Here is a 26,336-nt window from a genome sequence, read left to right as displayed (position 1 = left end):
TGGCGCTAGAGGAGGGAGCACTGTCTTCGCTACCTACTAGTTGCATGGACTTGGGCAAGTGACTTCATCTCTTCGTTTTCTCACCTGTAAAACAGGATCAGTAATAGCATCCGTTTCAAAGGGTTGTTTTGAGAATGAAATGAAGTAACATACGTGGACTGCTCGGCACAGTGCTGAGCACATAGTAAATGTTGGGTAAATGGTAGCAATTGCTACTGTTATGGCTACTCCACAGTTCAACATTCTTGAATGCCTTTATACTGGGCCCTAGTCCTACAGTGACAGAAATGAATACAACAGTGTTCCCAGGCTGAGTGTGCGGGGCAGACCTGCAAAGATGAACAATGTACAAGGTGGCGGGGTATGGCTGTTCGTGGAGGAAAAGGTAGTGTTTGGGCTGGATTTTATCTTCCAGGTAGTTGGAGCAGCATGTGCAAAGGCACCATGACTTGTTAGGGGAAATACAAATAGTTCCATGTGGTTGGAGCAGAAGGCGGTGAGTGGTGGGGACAGGTGGGGTGAGTGGCTGGAGATAAAGAGGAATTTGAGGCCAGATCTGGCACAGGCTGAAGAGCCTGAGTCCTACAGGTTGTGAAGAGTTAGGAAAGATTAAGCTAGCCAGGAAGGATCGAATTTGCATTTCAAAACCACAGCTCTCCAGGTGGTGGTAGAGGCTGGCGTGGGTGGAGGGGGAGGATGGTCCATCTGGAGTCGGGGCTCAAAGGGTGCTTATGTGCATGATGGAAGGGCCCAGTGCGATGGCTAGACACCTGGGACATGGAAGAAGCCCAGTTGATGGACTTCAGGCCAGCCTGAACCAGGGGAGTGAAGGAGAGCTGAGAAGGACTCCTCCATGGGCCCCAGGCCTCCATTAACCTCCAAGGCTGCCTAATGAGTGGGAATCTGAAAAATGGAATTTAAGAGTCTCAGGTCTGCTGCTCAATGGACTCACTGTGTATTAATTTCCTAGGGCTGCTTATTGAAATACCACAATCTGGGTGTCTTAAAAAAGCAGAAATTTATTCTCACGCAGTGTGGAGCTAGAAGTCAGAAAGCAGGGTGTCGACAGTGTTGGTTCCCTCTGAAAGCTCTGAGGTGGGGTGGCAGGGGCATCTGTTCTGTACCCCTCTCCTAGCTTCTGGTGGCGGCCAGTAATCCTTGGAGCTCCTTGGCTTGCAGCTGCATCTGCCTCTGTTGTCACATGGCTTTCTCCCCTTTCTCTGGTGTGTCTCTGTGTCATCTCCTCTTCTTCTAAGGACACCAGCCATCTTGGGTTTAGGACCCACCCGTATCCAGCATGACCTCATTTTATTTTAACTAATTGCTTCCGCAAAGACTCTATTTCCAAATAAGGTCACATTCTGAGCGTCTGTGTAGACATGAATTTGGGGGGACACTATTCAACTCAGTACATACAGGAAGATGGAAAAGAGTGCAGGTCTTGGAGTCCCACAAGCCCAGGTCCCAGTCCAGGCTTTGCAATGGAGCAGCCATGAGGCTTTTTCTCAGCCTCAGTGTCCTCTTCTCTGAAACGGGGACAGTAACACCTGCAGTGCCGGGTTGTGGTGGTGAGACTCGGTCAAGATAACAGATACGAGTGAGCCTAGTGAGGTGACGCACAGCAGGCACCCCGTAATTACTGCTTCTGCTTTGGCTCCCCCTTCTCTACACTTAGTAGCCTGGACAAGCCACTTAAAATTTTTTTAAAATTAATTAGTTTATTTTTGGCTGTGTTGGGTCTTCATTGCTATGCACAGGCCTTCTCTAGTTGTGGCGAGCGGGAGCTACTCTTTGTTGCGGTGCGCAGGCTTCTCATTGCGGTGGCTTCTCTTGTTGTGGAGCACGGGCTCTAGGCGCGTGGGCTTCTGTAGTTGCAGCATATGGGCTCAGTAGCTGTGGCTCGCAGGCTCTAGAGCACAGGCTCCGTAGTTGTGGCGCATGGGCTTAGTTGCTCTGCAGCATGTGGGATCTTCCCAGACCAGGGCTTGAACCCGTGTCCCCTGCATTAGCAGGCAGATTCTTAACCACTGCGCCACCAGGGAAGTCACAAGCCTCTTAAATCTTGCTTCACTTTCCTTATCTGCCAAATATGAATAATCATCGTCCAGCTCTACTTAACTCTCCAGATTGTGAATCTCAGGGGATAATGAGAAAGCTCTTTGTAAACTGCTTTAGAGTTTGTGGCTGTGTTTTTAAATTATAATCGTCATCTTCATAATAACGCTTGGCCATTGCCACATCCATGGCACTCTCAGCAGAGCCCAGCTCGGCACACTCCTCTTCTGAGGCAAGTTCTCTTTGCCCCTTTGTGCTCCAAGGTATCCTACCAGCAGGATAGCTGCTGTCGGAGTTCGGAGAACCTTAGAGAAACTCCTCGTCCTCCGTTGCCCTCATTAGCCAGAGGAAGGAAACATGCTCTGAGGGAAGTGACACCCCGCAGGTCACACAGCTGGTCAATGGCAATTGGAACACCTCGTTTGTGGTTCCTGTTTAAAGTCTGAATGGTGCTTTTTCCCTAGTTGCAACTTCAGCCTCTGAAGCAGGACCTTGGGGCAGGTAGAGGCCTGGAGAGGGCTCCGCATGGGACCTGGAGGTGGGGACCCAGTGGGGAGAGTCCTGCTGAGTCAGGATCAGAATCCACAAGGGGGTCCCTGAGTCCTAAGTGAGCGAGTAGTGCCTCTGCCGGCTGAATGGGCAAGTGGTTTTGTTCTCAGCCTGGCTCTGGCCATCTCTGCCTGCTCCAGGGGAGGAGGCCGCCATGGGCAGGCAGCAGCCGTGTGGGAGCCAGAGCCTGGAGGTAACCCAAGGCTTCAATGTCCCTACTGACAGCCATGGTGGTGCTTCTCAGCAGACTGTGTCCCTTTAAGCCTTGCCTTGGCGGACCTGGGGGAGGCTCTGGAAAGGAGAGAAGGTTTATCCTGTCTTGGCAGTTTCCCTGAAGTCATCTTCCTTTCCCCCAGGCTGGGGAAGCCAGGCCACTCCTCAACCTTGATTTTCCTTTCCCTTCCTCCCTCCTCTTCTCAGTCTTCTTTCCCTCCCTTCCCCTGCCTTCCCCTCCTCTCTCTCTCCATCATCTCTCCAGGTTAAAGGTCTAAAGAGAAAACCTCCAGACCCAGTTCACGTGGGTGGTTTGGGGGTTGCTTGAGGCCACCTAAGAATTAGAAAGCCTAAAGTCTTCCTCGTCAGAGGCTCGCTCTTGTGACTGATAAACAAGTGCTTACGTTTATTGGCTCACCATGTGCCAGGCCCTGTGCTCAGTGCTTTATGCACCTTACGTCTTTTAATCCTTGCAACTACCCAGTGAGGCAGAGATTACGGTCCCCATTTTATTAAAGGAGGCTGAATAACTTGCCCAAGGCCTACCCAGTCCTCAGCCAGCAAGTGGCACAGCTAGGATTTAAAGCCAGATCTAGCCAAAACCCACAGGTGGTCTGGATTCTTTCCTATACTGCCCCGGATGGAGCCTGTGAGAACGTTTAGGGGTCCACAGAGGGATGCACACTTGCTCAAATTTGGAGAACATATTCTTGGCTCAAAGAGTGGAGTCGGGCTTCCCTGGTGGCGCAGTGGTTGAGAGTCTGCCTGCCGATGCAGGGGACGCGGGTTCGTGCCCCGGTCCGGGAAGATCCCACATGCCACGGAGCAACTAGGCCGGTGAGCCACAACTGCTGAGCCTGCGCGTCTGGAGCCTGTGCTCCGCAACGGGAGAGGCCGCGATAGTGAGAGGCCCGCGCACCGCGATGAAGAGTGGCCCCCGCTTGCCACAACTAGAGAAAGCCCTTGCACAGAAACAAAGACCCAACACAGCAAAAATAAATAAGTTAATTAATAAACTCCTACCCCCAACATCTTAAAAAAAAAAAAAAAAAAAAAGAGTGGAGTCTCCTGCTTCCTAAACCTATGCTGTCACCCCATCAGGGACTGGCCTTCCTACCAGGAAGGACAAGGCTCTGAGCCCCTCTGGTTCTAGGCAGCTGCCCACCTGTTGGAGAGATGCTGCATCAAGAGCAGGTACCAGGGCAGGACTGAAGGCACTTGGCTTTTTCTTTAGATGTTGTTTTGTCACTGGCCACCTTAGTTCTTCATTGATTATCTTGAGTCTCCCAATTAAATGAGCTTATCATCTGCAAAGCATGATAGTTTTATCTCCTCAGAAGGGTGCTTGGGGGCTTGGAGGTCCTCTGTCAGGCTCAGTGATGGAGGGGAGGGAGGCAGAGGCTGCAGCCAGGAAACGGAGATTCAGGAGCAGAGTTGTGTTAGAAAGGAAAAGGAAGGGAGCCGGACCTGGCTGAGGGCCGGAGTGAGAGTCTGGAGAGAGGAAAAGAGCCTTTAGGCTGGGGATGATAGGAACCCTCCTCCCACCCCAAGTGCAGCCCAGGAGTCCGGACTCCCTCCCAGGCAGGGCTGCTGATTTCAGAATGTCAATTCAGAATCTAGCCAGCTGCAGTCAGCTTGTTGGGCCTCCACTCACCCCCACCATGTCCATGACCATGACCAGGGCCAGCTTGAGCGGGTGGCTCAACCAGAAGGGACCTTGGTTAATGAGCAGTGGCTTTAAAACTTCTAGCCTGGGGGCTTCCCTGGTGGCGCAGTGGTTGAGAGTCCGCCTGCCGATGCAGGGGACACGGGTTCGTGCCCTGGTCCGGGAAGATCCCATATGCCGCGGAGCGGCTGGGCCCGTGAGCCATGGCCGCTGAGCCTGTGCGTCCGGAGCCTGTGCTCCGCAACGGGAGAGGCCACAGCAGTGAGAGTCCCGCGTACCACAAAAAAACAAAAAAAGCAAAAAACCCCAAAAAACTTCCAGCCACGGAGCCCTCTCTATGTTCAATCTGTGAACCAGCTAAAAGGAGAGCGGCTGAGCACCCCGTGGTGGGGGCCCCGGAATCAGCCTGTTTTAATAGGTTCCAGTCGAGGTGACTGGGACACAGAGGGTTCTCAGACTGCCCTCGGGAATGCTGGTCTCAGATGTTTGTGAACTTCCGAAACGGCATGCACAATTCTCAGAGTGTTCCCTGTCCTCCGGAAAGGGTCCACAGGCACCATGTGAGTCTCTGAGTCACGACCCATAAAAGTTCAGAACTGTCGACTTCAGGGCTGTTTTGTGGAGTGGGAGCCTAATGACTGGAGAAAGGTGGCTGGGAGGTCACGGCAGAGTGAAGCATTGAAGGCAGATTTCTCCTACCGCTCAGCACATGGCTGGTTCTGCTGCCAAGGGACTGCGAACCGGTCTCTTCCCTATCTGGGCCTCAGTTTTCCCAGCTGTAAAAATGAGGGTTGGACAGGATAAGCCCAAGGTCCCATGCAGCTTTGATCTGTAGTTCTGGAAGCCAGGTCTCCTGCTGCCCAATTCACAGTCTTTTCCCCTTTCCTTGTTTCCTCCCCAGCGTCACCCACTTCTGGTGGGGCCACTTCCTCCCTTCAGCATCTCCCATCTTGAGAGAGTCTGTACAGAGCCTGGATTCTAGCCCCTTGAGCCCCTTCTGGCAGACTATGTGCCCAGGCACTCAGCCCTCTCTCCCTTTCCATGCCCGCTTACCAGAATGAATCAGCTGCCTGGGAGTCTGGGGACGCTCATGGTGGCCCCTCTTCAGGGCCGGACACCTGGGACCAGTGCCAAGGGGAGGGGCTTGGAGAATGCATTTGCTGTGGCTCCTGGGACATGCCCAGTGCTTACCTGTGTCTTTGCTCCAACTTCCTGGGTTCATCTCTGCCAGGAATGCCACACCCCATCCTTCCCCAGTCACTGCTGAAATCCTGCCTGCCTTGTCAAGGCTCAGCTCAGATGCCACCTCTGTCCCCCAAAGCCTTGTGCGCCCTCCCGTCCCCAACCCCACAGGGAGATTTGTCTTTCCGTCCTCTGCATTCCCTTAGCACCTTATCTGGTCTCCTCTGGGGACAAGTTCTGCTTGCTCTTGGCTTTATCCTGGGACGTGGCTTGTCTCTCTTGCTAGATTGTGAGTTCCAGATGTCTCATGCTGTGCTCCCAGCACCTAGCATAGGGCTTTGCACAGAGTAGGTACGCAATAGAAGGTTTTGAAGTTTTATTTACGGAATCTGCCTCTGGCCCTGGGCTGGGCTGGCTTCTATGGGGCCCCCATAGCCCCATCACTGGCAGGTCACAGCTTCTCACATATCCCCTCCTTTATGTGTGGATTGGAGGGAGGCCAAGTAGGGCGGTGGATAAGAACTTAAATTCCAGTCTTATGACTGCCATCTCCTGGCTGTGTGACCTTGGGCAAATCATTTCACCTCTCTGAGCCTCAGTTTCCTCAGTTGAAGACAAAGGGGTAGGAATGACAAGTCTACGGGGGGCTTGAGAGGATGAACTGAAATGATACGTGTAAAATGCTGAGATCTGAGCATTGTAAAGAATAAATGGTCAATAAGCAATTATAATTCATTATTTTTCAGGTAATGGTTATTATCATCGTTGTTTTAGCAGGCACCTACTGTGTTCTCATGGTGCTGGGGGGCAAGGGTGAGGGACAGAGAAAAATAATTGCAGGAGTTCCTTGGTCTGCAGGGTCTTAAGGTCACATAGGGCTGGTAAGCCTCTCCTCCGGGGAGCAGTGTCTGGGAGAGACATGGCTGAGTGACTTGAGGAGTGAGTGACCAGTGTAGACCCCGTGCTGGAGGTTTGCGCTGGATGGACAAGAAGCGGGAGGGAGCCGTGGGGAGCAGGGACACAGGTATTCCCCCTGGAGATAAAGGAGGCGAGCGCCAGGCGGGGCATGGGAGGGTGGGGCACATTCTTGGAGCGATGGGGCAGGATGCAGGAAAGGGCAGAGTGGAAACCGAGGCAGCTCTAGAATCTCCACTTAGAAGGGCCTTAGGGTCAGCACCCCAGATGGAGGGGGAGCTTCAAGCTTTGTTTCACCAAGAAGAAATTGGGGGAATGGTAGTTCATGATGCCGCTACTGAGAACGACAGAGAGAAGACTGGAAAGGTGGGGCAGAAATAAAAAGTTGGGGCTTTTGTTGTGAGCCCGCAGGGCCTTTGTCCCTCTGCCCAGGCTTGAGCTGAGAATGCTCAGGGGTGAGCTGCAGCTCCGGGCGTCTGCAGGCCTGTTCTCAGAGTCTTTCTCGTAAATATCAAGGCTGCCTGTTTCCCTGGCCAGGATCTGAACTCTGGTCTGTCTGAAGTTAAAACGCAAACTGATCCCAGAAATGTCAGAATCTCTAAATACCGGGAGAAGCGATCCCTTAATCCATGCCCCCTCACCTCCACATTACACAGATGGGAAGCAGAGGTCCAGAAGCGGGAGGCCCTGCCCAAGAACGCAGAGTGAACGGGCCACAGTGAGTTTCGCTCCAGCCTGGTGTGGGCTTTTGTCGTTTGTAGGCCTGGGTTAGGGGTTGGGGGAAGAGGGTGAGGAGGGGGCCCAGAGAGGGGTGTAAATGACAAACAAATGCCAAATTAGGAGCCGTCGGTTGCCAGGGTGTGTGTGTGTGATCCCAGGTGAGTGGGATGTGAGTGGGCTGGAGCCATCATCATCCCGGGCTTTCCTTCCCGGAAAGGAAAAAGGGCCACATAGGTGTGATCCAGGGGAATATCGGGATGTGGGGGAGTTCAGGGGGTGGCCTGAGAAGAGGAGGCTGTTGCCAAGCAGCAAGAGACATGACTGTATCACAGCGGCACAGAGTATCCCAGCCTCTTGGGCCTGGCCTTGTACAGCCCTGTAGGTGATACCGTAGTGTTATCTGTCACCCCTTGTTTATGGGGAAGAATGAGGGCTGCAAAGGTCACAGTTAGGAAGAGCAGCGCCAGGGCTGGGGGACTTCAAAGCCATTTCCCGGCATGTCCTGGGTGGCTGCCCTCTTGGTTCTCAGCCCAGCTTGGTCTCAGCAAGGACCCAGGACAAGTGAACTTTTGCCATGCTTCATTTCTCCTCCATCACTCCACCCCCTTATTTGTTAATTAGAAATATTTATTGAGCACCTACTATGTGCCAGGCGCTGTCTGTGACCTTATAGAACTTATGCTGTCACCCCTTAGCTGCCCCACACTGGTAGGTTGGGACCAGAAGGAGGAGGTGGGTTGCTTCACTAAACACCCCTTTCTCCCTTCACACCAAGCCCTTCCCCTCTATCCCCTTCCAAGTCCACCTACCCCAGATGGGACTTTTTGCTGGAACTGCCTCCTGCTGAAATGGAAACCAATCAGAGTTAATAGTTAAACCTAATAACTGGCGAGAGTTTCACGCGGTTAGGCTGGAGTGAGGGGGCTGAGTGCTAGCTGTGCCCCCCAGGAGAGGGGTGGAACTGCCCAGGTTTTTCTGGCCTATACCTGCCACCCTTTCCCTGCTCTGGAATCTGCCGCCAGGGCCTGCTCCTCCCCTCGTCCCCGGGGGGTGAGGGGTGGACTGCCTCTTGGATCCTTTCCCTTGACTCCAGCTGAGGTGACCCTGGGAGGTGAGTACAGGTTCTGGCCCTAGTCCAAGGGCCTCTGGGTGAGTGTTCTTGGGTGAGATGTGGGGGAGGGCATGGCGCCGAGCCTCAGAGACCCAACCCAGAGGGCAGGCAGCCAGTGGACCTTGCTGGCTTTGCCTCCTGCTGGGTAGGGGTGGGGAGGGTTGGGAATCGTACCCCAGTGGCCTAAGCCCCGTGTGCAGGACAGTCACCCAGTGCAGCCCATGCCACTTCCTTCCCTTTTCCCCTCTTCACTGGGTATCCTGTTAGGGGCCATTCTTTGCCATTTAGACTGGGACAGGAGGGAATTTAGTGGCAAAGGCTAGAAGCCTGAGCCCCAGACCGGGCCCCTGCCAAGCTTTAGGGACAGAGCTTAGGCTTCGAAGTCAGACAGGCTGTGGGTCAAACCTGGGAGACCTTGGAGTGGTGGCCCATCTCTCGGAGCCGTAGTGCCATCTGAGCAATGGGTACTCTGTCCCTTTGTCACCAGTGCTGTAAGTATAAAGGCACCAGAGGTAGATATTAATATCAGGCTCCTTAGGGGGTTGGAATGAGTAGACACCATTCTATTGACATTCAACTTTATTTATTTATTTATTTATTTATTTATATTTTTTTGCGGTACGCAGGCCTCTCACTATTGTGGCCTCTCCCGCTGCGGAGCACAGGCTCGGGACACGCAGACTCAGCGGCCGTGGCTCACGGGCCCAGCCGCTCCGCGGCATGTGGGATCTTCCCAGACCGGGGCACGAACCCGTGTCCCCTGCATCGGCAGGCGGACTCTCAACCACTGCGCCACCAGGGAAGCCCTCAACTTTATTTTGAGGGGCCTAGCTCTGGCTTAGGGCCAAGGAGGGCACCAGTCCCGTGACTTGACCGTTAGAGCTGCCCCATACAGTAGCCACCAGCCACATGAGACTACTGAGCACTTGAAATGTGGCTGGTGTCAGCGAGGAACTGAATTTGTAATCTTATTTACTTTTAGTGAATTTAAAAATTAAAAAGAATACTCCGTTATTGGAAAACTTCTATGTATGTTTCTGAACTTAGGTTTGTGCAAACACTTTTTCAGTTGTAAAGGCTAAGAGACCCTAAATATCTGAGGAAAATTTAGTGTCAGAATTGAGATGTGCTGTAAATGTAAGGTATACACTGGATTTAGAAGATTTAGTATGAAAAAAAGATTGTAAAATATTTCAGTAATACTTTTGGGTTTTTTCTTTTTTTGGGGGGTGGGTCTCAAGGCTTGCGGGATCTTAGTTCCCCAACCAGGGACTGAACCCGGGCCCCCAGCAGTGGAAGTGCAGAGTCCTAACCACTGGACTGCCAGGGAATTCCCTCAATAATACTTTTGATATTGATTACATGTTAAATAAATATACTATTAAAATTAATTTCACCCATTCCTTTGTACTCTTTTAAATGTGGCTACTGGAAAAATTTAAATTACACATTTGGCTTGTATTATGTTTCGATTGGACGGCGCTGTTCTAGCCTAAGTTGAGTTGGACACATTTGAATAATCATACAAGAAAATAGAGCCTAGTTATTTGGGGAGGTTTGGGGGTGAAGGTGAAGTCGAGATCTTCCCCCACTCACCACCCCCCATACCTGGGCCACACTCCATGGTGGAATGTTAGGCAGAATAACTCCACAGCCTCAAGGATAAGATCAGGGCTTCTGGTGTCAGATGAAGAGCCCCTGTCTGGGTGGCCATGCTATGCACTTGCTCTGTGGGTGACCTTAGGCAAGTCACTTCACTTTGCTGAACCTTAGTCTGTCATCTGTAAATCTAGACTAAGGGTGGGATTTATCTCATTGATGGAGGGGATCACCTGAGATATAATCCAAGTGCACGCTTAGCACAGTGCCTGCACACTTGCACGGCCGAGTCTTAGCTGTGGCTGTGGTTACTCCTCCTGGTTGTGGGAGTTGTTGCTACTGCTGTTGCATCTATCAGCTTGGATTCAGTTGTTCCATTTGTCCAAATGGGACATGGGTCAGAGGGAAAGGAGAAGTTAAAAGAGCTTGAGGGTGGGAGCTGGGATGGGGATTGCTTGCCTTTAGGGGAAGCTCCTTGGATCTTCTGGTTCTATAGGTGATCAGGCAAAGATGTGTGCCCATTTTATAGATGAGGAAGGCGAGGCCTGTTGAGAGGAAGTGACCTGGCTATATAGCCAGAATCTGAATGCAGGACTTCCCATGCCTATTGTAGGAATATTGGAGCCAGCGTTAAGAGTCCCCTTCTGGGGCTTGTGAGAGCAGGGCCTGACCAGGAGTCTGGCACTTATGAGAAATGGTTATGAATAGTCTTCTATAACTGCAAGGGATCTCGACACCATTCAGTACAACTGTCTCATTCTTGAGTTGAAGAAACAGAGACCTGAGTGTGTGTATGTGTGTGTGTGACCTCCCTAGGATCAGCCAGCAAGTTGGTGGCCAAGCTGGAACTGTTTCTGTTTGTTTAGATCCAGCCCTCAGCTCGGCCCTGGCGGGACGGATGGCCCTGCTTGTCAGCCCCTCCTCTCCTGCCCAGTCCCCAGTGAGCACTGAGAAAGAGGCTTTTGTTTCACCCGCTCCTTCTGGTTTCCTCTCAAGGTAGCTTCACCACCACCCTCACTCCATCTGCCCAGATTTGCATTTGTCCCTGTTCCAGGTTTAAAGGGCCCTGAAATCTGAAGCTTCTCCACACACATCTACTTTCTGGATAGCCGTGGGGGAGACCAGGGGATTTTTTTTTTTTTTTTGACCAGGGGATTTTTCATCAAGAAGGCCTAGGTTCAAATCCCTCTTCTACCATGAATTCCCTCTGTGGCTCTGGTCAAGTCACTTGTAAGTTTTTCATCTCAACATCTTCATCTAAAAAAGAGGAACCCAGGGGCTTCCCGGGTGGTGCAGTGGTTCAGAATCCGCCTGTCAATGCAGGGGACACAGGTTCGAGCCCTGGACCGGGAAGATCCCACATGCTGCGGAGCAACTAAGCCTGTGCGCCACAACTACTGAACCTGCGCTCTAGAGGCCGCGAGCCACAACTACTGAGCCCGCACGCCACAACTACGGAAGCCCGTGAGCCTAGAGCCCGTGCTCCACAACAAGAGAAGCCACCGCAATGAGAAGCCCGCGCACCACAACGAAGAGTAGCCCCCGCTCGCTGCAACTAGAGAAAAGCCCGCACGCAGACGAAGACCCAACGCAGCCAAAAATAAAATAAATAAAAATTAAAAATAAATAAATAAATAAATAAAAAAGAGGAACCCAAATGGTTAGCGTATAACCTGGCAGTTAAGACCCTGAGCTCTGGGTCTCACCCCTGTGCTGATTCTCTAATGCTCTTCAGTGAGTCATTTCAACTCCCTGGATCCCGGTGTCCACATCTGTAAATGGCGGCTCCTCCTGGATTGTTGTCATAAGGAACTGTGCTGAGTTCTCCACATGTAGCATCTCATTTAATCCTCCCGTTAGCCCTGGAAGCAGACACTATGACTCCTGTTTTCCAAATGAGGAAACCGAGGCTCAGAGAAGTGAGGTGACTTGCCCCAGGCCACTTTGCTAGAAAGAGGTGGGGGCAGAATTCAAACTGGTCTGCGTGGCTGCAGAGCCCCAGCTTAAACCACTGTCCTGCACTGCCTCTCGGGTCCCTCGGTACCTGGCCCCCAGGGTGAGCCTGGGCTCTGGGAAACAGTAGATGGGGAACCAGGTTGTAAGCTGCTGGGTGATGGATGTTACAGCTGCAGTGGCAATGTCCTGAGGCCCCTGCTGGCCTCCGGAGCGGGGGCAGGAACAGGTTGCTTGGGCACACAGCTTTTGCTTCTTCTGTTCCAAGCTCAGCCCAGGTGGTCTTCCTATTTGCTCAGTTCTTGTGTTCTATGTGAAGCGGAAATACTTCATCCCACCTGGAGATAACTGTTCTAAGTGTGTGACTCCAGGGGCCCCGAAGTTGCTCCCTCCAACGATCCTGCCCACTGTGTACTAGGCCAGGCCTGCAGTTGGGGCTTAAAGATGATTGAAAAGGGGCTTAAATACTCTGTGAGTGAATTAGACCAGAACAGAACATTAATGCTAAAAAGACCTTAGGGACCCCTGAATCCAACCATGTTTATTTTATTTTATTTTTTATTTTTATTTATTTTTTTTTTTGCGGTACGCAGGCCTCTCACTGTTGTGGCCTCTCCCGTTGTGGAGCACAGGCTCTGGATGCACAGGCTCAGCGGCCATGGCTCACGGGCCTAGCCTCTCTGCGGCATGTGGGATCTTCCCAGACCGGGGCACGAACCCGTGTCCCCTGCATCGGCAGGTGGATTCTCAACCACTGTGCCACCAGGGAAGCCCTATTTTTAAATTTTTTAAAAATTTAATTTTTGGCTGCATTGGGCCTTTGTTGCTATGGGTGGGCTTTCTCTAGTTGTGGTGAGCAGGGGCTACTCTTCGTTGTGGTGCGCGGGCTTCTCATTGCAGTGGCTTCTCTTGTTGGGGAGCATGGGCTCTAGGTGCGTGGGCTTCAGTAGTTGCAGCACACGAGCTCAGTAGTTGTGGCACATGGGCCTTAGAGCACGCGGGCTTCAGTAGTTGTGGAGGCAGGCTCAGTAGTTGTGGCTCATGGGCTCTAGAGCGCAGGCTCAGTAGCTGTGGTGCATGGGCTTAGCTGCTCTGCGACATGTGGGATCTTCCCGGACCAGGGATTGAACCCATGTCCTCTGCACTGGCAGGCAGATTCTTAACCACTGTGCCACCAGGGAAGTCCCCAACCATGTTTATTTGACAGATGGGGAAACTGAGTTAAGGATAGGCCAGGTTGAGAGAACAATGGGTGTGTCTCGTCCTGGGTGCTGGAGACCAGGGGACTGACATGAAACAGGTGCCTGAGGGGTTGGCAGACCTTTCTCTCCCTTATCCCCCCAGATCTGGTCCACCGCCGAAGTCTGGAAATAACACCAGTCAAAGAGCTCTGGAATCCATCCACCTCATCCCAGCTCTGCTGTCCCCACCCCAGCCTGGGCCCTTGTCACATGTCCCCAGACAGCCACAACAGCCTCCTAACTCACATGCTAAAGCTACTCTTGCCTGTTTCCAGTCCATTCTCGACCCTACAGGTCAATGGTTTCTCATCGCTCTTAGACTCAGGACTGAATTCTTTACCTCGGCCTCCAAGGCCCTTCATGGCCTGGCCCCTCCTGGCCGCTCCAGTTTCATATTTGTTACTTTCCCTTTTGCTCTGCATAGTCACACAGGCCTTTCTGTGTAACAGGTTCAGCAACTTCCCAAAGGTTCCTCAGAGAGTCAAATGCCTGCCTCTCAGTTTCCAGCTCCACGCTGGGTCCACGAACTCAGTTCGGAGGTGCTAACACTGTTTCCTCCTTCCAGGTGCCTGACTGCCGTCCTTACCCCCAGGGAGCTGGTGTGGTCGCAGCAGGGGTGAGTGTTACAGAGGCTCAGCCTCATCCTGGCTCTTTTGCTTGGGTTGGACAAATTTGGTCTTTCAGCCCTCAGGCTGTTTTAATATATTTTACTGCTGGGGAGGCGAGAGGGTTTGTCTAGGCCACAGATTCCTGGTGGGTTTGAAAAAGCGGGGCAGTGCTGAGGGTCATCTCTGGTTTTGGCCTGTTTTGAGGAGGGACTGCGATAGATATTCATTAAGCACCTCTCTGCTAGGCAGCATGCTTTGCCCAAATTGCTGATCCATCCACCATGGCTGGGGACGGATGGCCTTGGACCTAGAAGCTGGATCTGCTGACTTGCAGACCTTGTTTTCTTTTGCTTAACCACTGTGAAGTTGTAGACTAGATTCAGAAGAGGGTGTTTTCATTCTGTTCTGCCACTGACTCCTGTGTGACCTGGGGCAGCCACGTCCCTCTCTGTTGGCCTCAGGGTCATATATACATTGTCAGGGCGGGGAGGTGGGGTCAGAGTAAATGAGTTGCTTGCAAACTTTCCAGCAGTGAAATCCCCTTTTCAAATGAACCCCAGAGAATCTCAGTGTACAAAACAGTAAAGGGGTGGGATTGCAGCCGTGGTCAAAGTTGGGGTGGGCCGGGGGACTCTAATTGGCTAACTCCTCAGCACCAGCAGCCCTCTGTGCAAGACACTTTGCAAACTGCTGGCCTGGGACATGTCAAAGCCCCTTTCCACCTCCCGGGTTCCGTGACCCTGGCAGGGTGAGGGTGTGGAGAGGGAACCGGGCCAATGAAGTTATACTGATTGGGAAATTGCGAAGTATTATGCAAATGTCATTGTGGGGTTATTAGTAAAGCACAACTGCCAGGACTGTGATGTTGTCATTCTAGAATCCTCTGGTCTTTACTTTTTTTTTTTTTTTTTTTTGGCGGTACGCGGGCCTCTCCTGTCGCGGAGCACAGGCTCTGGACGCACAGGCTCAGCGGCCATGGCTCACGGGCCCAGCCGCTCCACGGCACGTGGGATCTTCCCAGACCGGGGCACGAACCCGTGTCCCATGCATCGGCAGGCAAACCCTCAACCACTGCGCCACCAGGGAAGCCCTGGTTTTTACTTCTGATTAGATGTGAGGCACCTCTGTACCCAGGGGAACTCTCCTGTGTGTGTGTATGTGTGTGCGTATGTGTGTGTGTGTGTGTAGGGAGCGAGGCTATGGGCGTTGAGGTGGGGCTGAGCCAGGCCAGGGCAGGTAGAATAGATGCCAAACAGAGCTGGGAGCATGTTGCTCCTGGGGGTGGTAGGGACAGAGGTGCTTTAATGCCAGTTAAAAGGAGCGATTTGGCTCTTTCCTGCCAGCGCATGGGCCCCACAGAGATCTCTGGGCAGGAAGCACTGTGAACAAGGAATCCTCTGTCCACAGTCACGGAACAGCCAGGACAGAGGAGGTGGATTAGGAGTTCCCAGGAGGGGGGCCTGCCAGGCTTTCCCTGACGTTTGGGCAAATGGGTGGGGAGAAGGGGAACTAAGTGTATGTGTACGTGGTAGGGGGAAGGTCGCGGTTGGTTCATACATTTATTCCACAAGTTCCTTGAGCTTCTGGAGCCCTCCAAGGAGCCAGGCTCAGAGGCAGGCAACTCTGTAGGAGTCAGAGCTGAGAAAGGTGAGACTCTAGATATTAACTACCATCAGTTTACCGGAGGAGACAGGAAATGTGAGAGATGATAGATTTTCACAGGCAGCCTGGTGCAGTGGAGTTCATTTGGCCTGCGAGTCCAGAGCCCTGCATTCAAGTGCGTGCTCTGACACTGACTTGCTCTGTGGCCTCGGCCTCATCACTTCCCCTTTCTGGGCCTCAGTTTTCTTTTTTGGAGAATGAGGGTAGACACAGCAGTCTTGTTTACTTCTTAATACTCTTCTGAGTATCCATTAGAATAAGGTATCTCAAATCTTTGGGGGCAGCAGAATCCTGATACGTAGGCATTTGCAACAGAACTGCTGTGGTTGAACTGGCAGCAACTTACACAGAATCTTGTTGCCCTCCTTACTGCCCTTTGTTCTGTGGGTGTTTTTGGAGGTGTCTCTGCAGATTCCCAGGGCTCCGGGAAGCAGTGTGTGAAGGCCATTGGGTCAGGATGATTCTTTAGAACATGCTTTGCGGACTGTCCTTTGCAGCCCAGATAACAGGGGTTGTGCTGGAACACACAGGAGCAGTCATAATACTGCCTCTGCCCTGCCCTGCCCATGGCCAGCACAGACTGCGTCTTGGTCAGAGCCTGTATAATTGGGCCTGGATTTTTCAGAAACAAGTGACAAAAACTCTATTCAAAGTGGCTTTGAACTTCAAAGTGGACTTCAATGGATCCTGGGGCAGTTTGTAGAACTGAAGGATGAAGAATCAGATAGACTCTCCAGCTCTCTCCCATCACGGCTTGTCTCTCCTCTCTGCCCTTATGAGGAACTGGCTGTCCACTGCCCCAGCTTAGCAACTCAGACAGAAAGGGAGAACTATTTTTCTTCTAGGGTCTATATATCAACCCAAGGGAAGGACTCTGATTGGTTCAATCATTGTTGCTGGGGATAGGGACATTCCCTATAGTGGCCAGGCCTGGGTCAAGTGTCTACCTGTGTAGCAAATGGAGGAGCAGAGCTAACACCAGAAGAAGGGGGAGTGGACAGAGCCCTGAGAACATACGAACATGTGAGTGGAATCTTGGGTTACAGGAGAGTGAGTAGCTTATAGGCCTGCAAAGCACCATAACTCCTCTCTTCAGTAATAGTAATACAAATATCAACAATGATAACAATAGGTAATGTTTATTGAATTACTCTCTCTATGCTGAGCATGGTCTATTGTTTTTCATGTATTATTTCATTTAATCCTCATGACAATCCTTTGGGTAGGTGCCATTACTCTCCCCATTTTATAGATGGGAAGACCGAGGCATAGCTAGTGAAGGTCACACATTGAGTAAGAGGAGAAGCTGGGGTTCAAGTCCAAGGAGTCTGTCTTCAGAGCTCACGCTCTGATCACTATGTCTACTGCCTCCTGTCAGCAGTTCAAGTGGATCCTATATCTACTTGCGTGCTACTCCGTGACACGGAGCTCATGACCTGCAGAGACAGCCCAGGCCCAGGTTATTCTGCTCTGGGAGTAGAGAAAGTCTTCCTTATGTTGCACACAGATCCACCTCCATAGATATCCATTCATCCGTTGTGTGGCTCTGTGGTAGGCTTTTCAGGAGATGTAAAAACTTATCTGTGGGACTTCCCTGGTGGCACAGTGGATAAGACTCCATGCTCCCAATGCAGGGGGCTTGGGTTCGATCCCTGGTCAGGGAACTAGATCCCACATGCATGCTGCAACTAAGAATTTGCATGCCACAACTAAGGAGCCTGTCAGCTGCAACTAAGGAGCCCATGTGCTGCAACTAAGGAGCCAGTGAGCTGCAACTAGGGACCCCGTGAGCCACAGCTAAGGAGCCCATCTGCTGCAACTAAGACCAGGTGCAACCAAATAAATAAATAAATATTTCTTTTTTTTTTAAAGTGCAGATTATTGGGCTTCCCTGGTGGCGCAGTGGTTGAGAGTCCGCCTGCCGATGCAGGGGACACGGGTTTGTGCCCCGGTCTGGGAAGATCCCACATGCCGCAGAGCGGCTGGGCCCGTGAGCCATGGCCGCTGAGCCTGCGCGTCCGGAGCCTGTCCTCCGCAACGGGAGAGGCCACAGCAGTGAGAAGCCCACGTACCGCAAAAAAAATAAAATAAAATAAAAAAGTGCAGATTATTAAAAAAAGAAAGAAAGAAAGAGAGAGAGAGAGGGAGGGAGGGAGGAAGGAAGGAAGGAAGGAAGGAAGGAAGGAAGGAAGGAAGGAAGAAAACTCATCTGTGAACTTGCCTGAAGGGTCACCGTAACAAATAAGTCACGTTACTGAGCTCCCAAGCTGTGCCAGGCTCTGTGCTGAGCACTTAATGTGCATTGTCTCATTTAATTGCAACAACAGCTCTGTGGAGTAGGTACTATTATCGCCCCCATTTTCCAGAGGAAACTGAGGCTCAGAGAGAAGTGACTCTCCCATGGTCAGGTGGCTAATAAATGGCAAAGCTGGCCTTTGAGTTCAGGTTTGCCTAGCTCTGAGCCTGCGCCAGGAACCACTGCAATCACCTGTGCCCCCCAGAGGGGAATAAATAAATATGTGCAGGTGTTGGCTGTGACACAGCCAACAGTGCACATTGCCACTGGAGAGGGACAGGAAACTGATGCTCAGAGAAACGGGGGGGCAGCATGGGGCACAGCAGTCAAAATATGCTTCTGGGAGGAGGGGACATTTGATCTAGGCCTTGGACGGAGCTGGACTGGGACATCTGGTTCAGGGAGGGCTCTCCAGGAGGACGGAGCTGCCTGGGAAAAGGCGTGGAAGGGAGAAGCAGGAGTGGTTCAGTTTGGCCGGAACTAAAGAGCTGGGGTTGGGGAGGGTGACTAGCCCATCTTTCAGGCTTCCCAGAAAGACCCCTCCTTCCATACTATTCTCTTCAGAGATGTGAAGAAGTTTGATCGTCTCCAGCTGCACACAGGTGCCCAGATCCTTCACCTTTTATCCCCCATAGATGGTGAACAAGGGCATCTGGGCACCAACAGGTGTCAGTCCTTCATTCCTGGTGGCGAATGATGGGAAGAGTGCTCCCCTGTGGTCCATTGTCCAGGGGTCAGCCTTTCCTCCAGGCAACACAGGCTCAAGGAACCAGGATTGTTTCTAAGAGCCTTGGTGAGCAGTAGGATTCCCCATCCCCTCCCCAGCCAGCAGGCTGAAGCACGTACCTCTAACCCACGGAGGGGCCCCCTTTCCTCCCCCCCCGCCCGCCGCCCCTTCCACACACAGCAGATCTCATCTACCTTGTCAGGAGATGGATAACGCCCTCAGGGCCTGGGCTCTGTCCTGAAAGTGCCTTCAGATTTTTTCTTTAAATAACTCAGGTGGAAAATTGGGGAAGAAGATGTCAGGACTGGGAGCCTCCCAGGTTTCATAGGATGGGAGAATGACAGGCATGTTTATTGAGCTGGACTCACGGTGTGTCAGAGGCTTTATCACCCCCATTTTGCAGAGGAGGAAAGTGACACAGGTACAGTTGTCACATGAAAGGTGACATCATTGTCTCTTGCAGGAGGGATGGAGGTGGGGGAGACTCAACAGGGGAACACCTCCCACCCCCAACAGCCTCCTCCCTGCTCTTGCCCAGAAACTCCTCTCACAATGGTGGCTCAGAAATGCTGACTCTGGCTCCCCTGTCTGTTCCCCAGTCTCTCCCCCACGTGGATACTGACCATTTCCCCTGGCTTGCTGCCTGCCTGAGAGGTAGAGGGGCTGTTTCGGGGACGGGGGGGCCAGGCTTCACAAATGTCATACAGGCAAGACGCAGATGTCCAGTATTCCTTCTGTGACCCCTCTTGTCTCTGGGATCCCTGGATTTCTCCGACCCTTCTTGGAGGGATTCTAGCATTGCTGTAGGGGGAAAAGAGGTAGAAAAGGGCAGGGGAATCTTTTCTTGGGGTGGGTGGGGTGTTCTTCATTGCCATGGCTCTTATCTCCTGGACTAGAATCAAAGTCCCTTATATTTTTCCTATAAGGGCTTTTCTATTCATCATCTCATCAGATTTCCCCCATAATCCTGAGAGATAAGGCAGGGAGGATAGGATTATCCCCATTTTGCGGATGGGTTAACTGAGGCTCAGAGAAGGTAAGTGACTTCTCCAAGGTCACACAGCTAATGAGTGGCAGAGCAGAGCTAGAAGATAGAAACCAGTGTCTGGAATCCTGACCTTTCTTCCTGTTGCTGATGGCTATAAGGACAGCCCCCTTTCTGGCCCAGTATATGGGGGTAATGTCCCCAGTTCAAACTTTCCCAAGCTTCCTAAGGCCTGCAGAATAAAGCTTCATCACCAGTTCTGAATTTGATCATCCCCTAACCCAGCCCCGAGCCTACTGCTCTTGCCAATCTCGGCTGACATAAGAGGATGGCCTTTATCTTCTGATAAGGTGGATGAGATTAGACATTTGTTGGGGAGGATCCCTCTGTGGAATGTTGGAGGCACATGTTTCAGCCTGCTGCCCAGGGAGCAGATGGGGAAACTGAGGCCAGGGGCAGCACAATCGTTGCACCTAGGGCAGCTACAGAGGCAAGGCTGGGAAAAGGCTTGGGCTTGGGCTGGCCTGATATAGTGGGCCCCTTTCCCAGAAAATCCACAACTTTGTTTCACTAAGTGGAACACAGTGTCCACTGAGTGTTTACATTTTGCTCCACTTCTGCCCCAGAGAAATTCTTTCAGGGGCACCCTGGCCTTTTGGCATCTGGGCCAAACCAGGGAGGAGCCCTGTGTTCCTAGGAGCGTTGGGGCTTGAAGCTCAGCACTTGCTAAGTATAAATGGGGTTCAGGCAGGAATTAGTGGTGATGGTTGCACAACTCTGTGAATACAGTGTGGGCTTGTTCTCTACCTCCAGACCTCTCTGGATTGGGGGCAGCAAGAAGCAAAGGCGCTGAGACTGGCTTCCTGGGCTTTATGGGGGCCTGGGGCAACTGTTTTGGCGTCTAGAACTCTTTGCTGACCAAGTTAGTTTCCCCATTTGTAAGTTGGGGACTAAGATTCAGACTAGGAAAGTAATTGGCGTCAGTTGCTGGCCCTGGATGCAAAGACGGTGCGGCAGCTAGCAGTGGAGTGGGGGGCAGCATTATAAAACTAGAAGAGCAGACACTGCTTTCTTCATATGTGTGTCTCACATATGAAGAAAGGTCTCAGGAAAGGTCTGAACGAATGACCTGGGCAGGTCCCTTTCCCTCTCCAGGCCTCAGTTTCCCCCTCGGGATCCACTCTCCATAGTCCTTTGTATTCCTGCTCTTCTATGATCGGTGAGTTGAGATACATGGTTGCCAAGTTTTCCTGGGGGTCAGTTGCCTCATTTGTCAAACAGGGATGACAAAATCAGCCAATCCTACCCATCTCAAGGGTTACTGCTGCAAGGGTCAGAGAAGTGACCATGTTGCTTTGGGCCACGTCAGGCTTGGGCAAATGGGGAGTTGTTTTAGCAAGGTGACATGCTCCCACGGGGCAGTGGAATGAACTGGAGCTCCAGACTCAGACAGAATTGGGTGTAGTCTGTCCCTGCTCCACCACCTCTGGTGTGAATTTGAATACTTCATTTCTCTATGCCTCAGTTTTACCATCTGTAAAATGGACACAATAATAATTCTTGCCTCAGAGGTTATGGAGCCCAAATGAGAGAAGGCAGGCAACCTGCCTGGGACAGATTCAAGTGTTTAATAACTGATAGATTTTGCTATCAGTTTTTGGTGGCCATAATGATGATGATCACTGACCTTTAGAGATTGGGATTCTCTGGGGGCCAGCTGGGCTAGTGGTGGCAATGTTATTGTTATGAATAATCTCTTATATCTCTTTGGCACTTTACAAAGCATGTTCACATGCATCACTGTATGTGGCTTTCAGAGCATTCCTTAAGAAGGCATCACCATCTCCATTTTATTTATTTAAAATTTTATTTATTTTTGACTGCGTTGGGTCTTCGTTGATGCTTGCGGGCTTTCTCTAGTTGTGGCGAGCGGGGGCTTCTCATTGTGGTGGCTTCTCTTGTTGCGGAGCACGGGCTCTAGGCGCGCGGGCTTCAGTAGTTGTGGCTTGCGGGCTCCAGAGCGCAGGCTCAGTAGTTGTGGCGCACGGGCCTAGTTGCTCCGCGGCATGTGGGATCTTCCCGGACCAGGGCTCGAACCTGTGTCTGCTGCATTGGCAGGCGGATTCTTAACCACTGTGCCACCAGCGAAGTCCACCATCTCCATTTTATAAATGCAGTTGTGAGTCTTAGGAGAAGTGGCGTGCCCCTGATTTTAGCTCAGGTCTTCACGCTTTGGGAGCTCAACTCCTGGCCAGATGTGTTACTGGGATCATCTCTGGGTCTGGCAGCACCAACAGGGAAGTGGGGGATGATTGTTACTGACCCTCATTTTTACCCCATAAGTTTTGGAGAGTGAGGGAGCAAGTGACTGAATTAAATGACAGAGTGGCTGGCTTGGTGGCCTTGCCAAATCACAGAAACACACACACAGGTCTTTTATTTTGGCCGCGGCGCGCAGCACGCGGGATCTTAGTTCTCCGACCAAGGATCGAACCTGTGCCCCCTGCAGTGGAAGTGTAGCGTCTTAACCACTGGACTGCCAGGGAAGTCCCCCTCACCACGGTCTTTAAGTCCATACATTCAGGGTGACTGGGGGCAACCTGTCTCTCACTTTGGGGCCCAGGATTTCTGAAGCTGTGGGCCAACAGTGTCCCTGCTTGTTCAATGCAGCCTACCTGGATCCTGAGCCTCTTCCGTTTCTCGCTTCTGTTTCTGGCTCCCCACCCCCATCCCCAGGGCTGGGGCCTAGAAGTGGTTTCTGCCTCCAGTCAATCCGCCACTGAGTCTTGATTTAGTCAACCAGTGTGCACTGAGTTCCTGCCGTACACCAGGCACTGCCCAACGTGCTAGGACACAGAGGCGAACAGAACAGGTATACACGTGATCTGTATTGAACGGCAGAACTTCGTAGCTGTCTCTGGCAGTTTCCAAGCAGTGGCGAGGAAGGTGTCTCTCGGCTCCCCCGTGGGATGCGTGATTTTGAATTTGGGAAAATGTGCTGTGGGAGGAAGCAGGTGCTGGAAGCCCTGGGCTGAGGGGTTCCCCCTCTGCCATGGCCTTGCTGTGTGACCTTGGGCCGGTCCCTGCCTCTTTCTGGGCCTCCTCCTCCTGTCTACCAAGGGAGGGGATTGGTTGAGATACGAGAACAGTCTGACGTTTGTGGGACACCTGCCTGGCCCATGTGTCCCAGGCTCACAAAAGCCCAGACTGATGCCAGGGTCCCTTCCTGCCAAGCGGTTGGCTTCTGGGTCTTGCAGGCCTTGGGAGTGGTCTCTGAACTGGGTTCTGAGCACTTGGGAAAAGTTGATAGAATCATGAGCCCCCCAGATAGTCTGGCCTGTGGGCCCCGTGTCCCCGGCTGGCACTAGTGCTGACAGAACAGGTTCCGGCAAGGCAGCCCCTGACACAGAAGCCCTGTCCAGCAGGGGCCCTGCATACTGGTGGGTTTAACCTCTTATGCTTTCCTTTGGGCAGGAGGTGGTGAGAGGTGGGGTGGAGGTGGGCTGAGAGCAAAACTTAAAGGCTCCCTGAAACATGGAGTTGACCTAGCACCTCCAAGGGAAGGGTGGCGAGATTGAAGACTGAGAGGGCAGGTTTTCCCAAGTCCACACTGAGTGTCGAGTGCTGCAGAGCTACCTAGGAATGCTGATCTCCTGCCCCCCTCCTCCAACAGCCACATCTTGTGCTCAGCTATTTCCTGGGTCTTGGTTACTGAGGTTGGGGGAGGGCAAGGGGTAGAGCATGTGTGTCCCCAACAAAGCAGAGAGGGTGGTGGGACTTCATCCTGGTGGCTGTGGTTGGGAGGGGAGAAGTGTTTGTGTGTCATTTTTGTCACATTTCCCTGCCTCCTGTCATGTCTCCCAGATAAGTTCCTGGGTCTCTTGCCCTGGTGGCACTGACAGCTGACACGTTGAGAGTCCAGAGGGGGAGGGGAAGCAGAGGGCAGGCCCTTGTGCCAGTTGGCGACAGGAGGCCTGGCAAGTCCCAGCTGTGCCTGATTCCGGGTGACGGAGCAGTTCAGCCCTGAGTGCCCACCCTGGCCCTGGGGCAGTGCCTGTGTGGCCTGGCTGGCAGGCCAAGAGGCCTCTGTGTCCTCCCTGCCCCTTAGCTCTTGGTGTTTGTAGCCTACTCACACCCCTGTAGCTCTGGGCTCTGCCCCTTGGCCTGGGCACAGGCACTGGTTTGGCAGGTTTTGCTGCATCTATGAACAGTGGGAGGGTTGCGAGCTGGAGCAGGGCCGGCCGGAGGAAGCAGTGCTGCCCTGTCCTTGCCTCCCTCCCCACCCACAAGGCCAGCCTCACCTCTGCCCCCTTTGCCATCTTTCTCAAGGGAGGCTGCACGGGGAGCTGGAAAGCAGAAGCTGCTCAGACTCCTAGTTCTTTTTTCTTTTTTAAAATTTATTCATTTATTTATTTATTTTTGGCTGCATTGGGTCTTCGTTGCTGCCTGTGGGCTCTTCTCTAGTTGCGGAGAGCGGGGGCTACTCTTTGTTGCGGTGCGCGGGCTCCTCATTGCGGTGGCTTCTCTTGTTGCGGGCTCTAGGCTCATGGGCTTCAGTAGTTGTGGCTTGTGGGCTCTAGAACTCAGGCTTAGTAACTGTGGCGCGTGGGCTTAGTTGTTCCGTGGCATGTGAGATCTTCCCGGACCAGGGCTCGAACCCGTGTCCGCTGCATTGGCAGGCAGATTCTCAACCACTGCGCCACCAGCGAAGCCTTAGACTTCTAGTTTTGACTCTATCACTTACTCAGCATGTCACATCTCTTTTCCTTCTTGGACCTTAGTGTCTTCATCTGTGCAACACGGTTTTCAGCTCAGTAATCCTCAAACAGCCACATACTATGATTCTAGTTCAAGCTCTGCCATGTTCTTTCCATCCTTAGGCAGGTCATAGCACACTGAGTGCCTCAGGTCCTGAGTGGGTAGAATGAGGGCCACAACCCTTGTCTGTTTCCTGGGTCTGGGGAAGGTGATAGGATCAGCCAACATCCTAGCAAGTAGCCCGTCTCCATCTATAGTCTGGCCTGCCCTTATCTGGCTCAAGCGGAGGGAGAGAGTGTACCTAGACTGGGGGCTCACTCCAGGGCGCCCACCACCCCGCCATCCTGAGCCCATAATTGCCTGGGAACCAGGCTTTCAGAGCTTCTCCATGAAGAGGTTGGGGGAGAACCTAGGGGGAAGGCCTTAGCACTTGCTGCCTCCTCTTCCTCCTGACTTTTACATCAACTGGGGGTCCAGTTCAGGGGAAAGGGAGAAGGCAGGAAAAGTCCACTATTGCTGCAGCCCCGCTATGTGACACTGGGTACGTTGCATCCTCTCGCTGGTCCACATCTATACAGATCATTATATCCTCAGAAAATTCAAATTATGAAAATGTATAGGTCAGAAGAAGGAATAGAAATTAAAGAGGACATTTCCAGCCTGGGAAGGGAGTAGAGAGAGAGAGAAGGAAAAGAGGATTAACATTTACAGTGCCAGTTACTTTGCATACATTACATACATTATCTATATTCTCAAGTCTCCTTTCCAAGTGGCAGGCAGAGTGGTCTTCGTAAAATACACATCAGACCATGTCACTCAGTGTCTTTCCTCTGCTCCTAGAATAAACTCTGAACTCCCTACCATGGCTCCAGGGCCCTGAATGAGCCTGTCTCTGCTTCCCCCTCTCCAGTCATGTATCTCCTCATTGGTCATTTATTTCTTCTGTTGATTTAACAAATTTTTCCCCACCTCAGGACCTTTACATGTGCTGTTCTTTCTGCTTTGAATTCTCTTTCCCTGGCTCTTTGCAGTCTAGGATCCTTCTTATCCTTTACAACTCAGCTTAGTTAGACACCTTCCTTGCTGGCCCCCTGCACTGTTCTCTACCTCCGCCTCGATTCCTCACAATGCTTACCACAATTTGTAACCATTTGTCTTTTATTTTTAACAGCACGTTCACTCCACATTGCATGGCACCTAGTAGATATTCAGTAAATATTTGTTGGATGAATGAATGAATGAGTTGTAGGGAAATGAGATGCTAGTTAAGTGCCTGGCTCAGGGCATGGCTCTTAGTAGGTGCTCAGTAAATGGCAGCTTTTAGTGAGAACCAACATGGCTGGGATGGTAAATACCAGTTTATTGTGGCTAGAGCACGCATGCATGGGGCTAGGGGATGCAGTGGGAAATTAAGGTTGAAACGGTGAGCTGGGGGACTTCTCTGGCTGTCCAGTGGTTAAGACTCTGTGCTTCCAATGTAGGGGGCACGGGTTCGATCCCTGGTCGGGGAACTAAGATCCCACGTGCCACTCAGCATGGCCAAAAAAAAAAAAAGATGAGCTGGTACCAGATCCTGGTGATCCCCTGATGCTAGGCCAAAGAGTTTGGACTTCCTGAAAGACATTGCTGGGAGTCACTGCTGGGCCATTTATGGGAACTGTAGAGCTCTACTTCTGAGCTGGGGGCTCAGACTCTTTGTGCTTGAAGAGGTCGTGCTGTGTGGTTGGGGGAAAGCAGGGTTGGAGGCAGCCTCAGAGGAACAGGCTGGGCCCTCTCCGGAGGCTCTCTGAGGCAGGCTATTCCCAAAGCCCAGAAAGAAAGAGCACTGCCGGGAACAAGCTGTGTTTTCTGATACCACGTTGCCACTGCACTGTTCCTGGGGGCGCAGAGGACTGGGGCCACCTAAGAGTCCGATGCTTGGACTTCTATTCTGGCTCCTCTCCTTATCAACCATGTGACTTCTGCCAGCTTCATTCACATCTCTGATCCCATTTCTTCAGCCGTAAACAGGCTGCGTTAAGTACCTGCCTCATAGGGTCTTGGCGAGGATAAATGAAATGGTGCCTGCACAGGGCTTAGCAGAGAGCCTGGTGCAT

At 52.1% G+C, this 26,336-nt stretch overlaps 1 protein-coding gene across 3 annotated transcripts in view; it reads left to right on the top strand.

Moving 5' to 3' along the window:
- Positions 1-26,336, top strand: part of EPB41L1 (erythrocyte membrane protein band 4.1 like 1) — a 142,641-nt gene that overhangs the window by 18,800 nt on the left and 97,505 nt on the right. For all 3 annotated transcript variants that reach the window (XM_082644339.1, XM_082644340.1, XM_082644338.1), the window contains exon 2: positions 13,770-13,820. The gene's annotated coding sequence lies outside the window, so the exon portion shown is untranslated. The remainder of the gene's footprint in view (positions 1-13,769; positions 13,821-26,336) is intronic.

The sequence above is a fragment of the Mesoplodon mirus genome, assembly GCF_964341445.2.
Source record: "Mesoplodon mirus genome assembly, chromosome: 15".
NCBI classification, from domain to species: Eukaryota; Metazoa; Chordata; class Mammalia; order Artiodactyla; family Ziphiidae; genus Mesoplodon; species Mesoplodon mirus.
The sequence above is the reverse complement of the archived record's forward strand: the minus strand, read 5'-3'. Positions and strand labels throughout refer to the sequence as shown.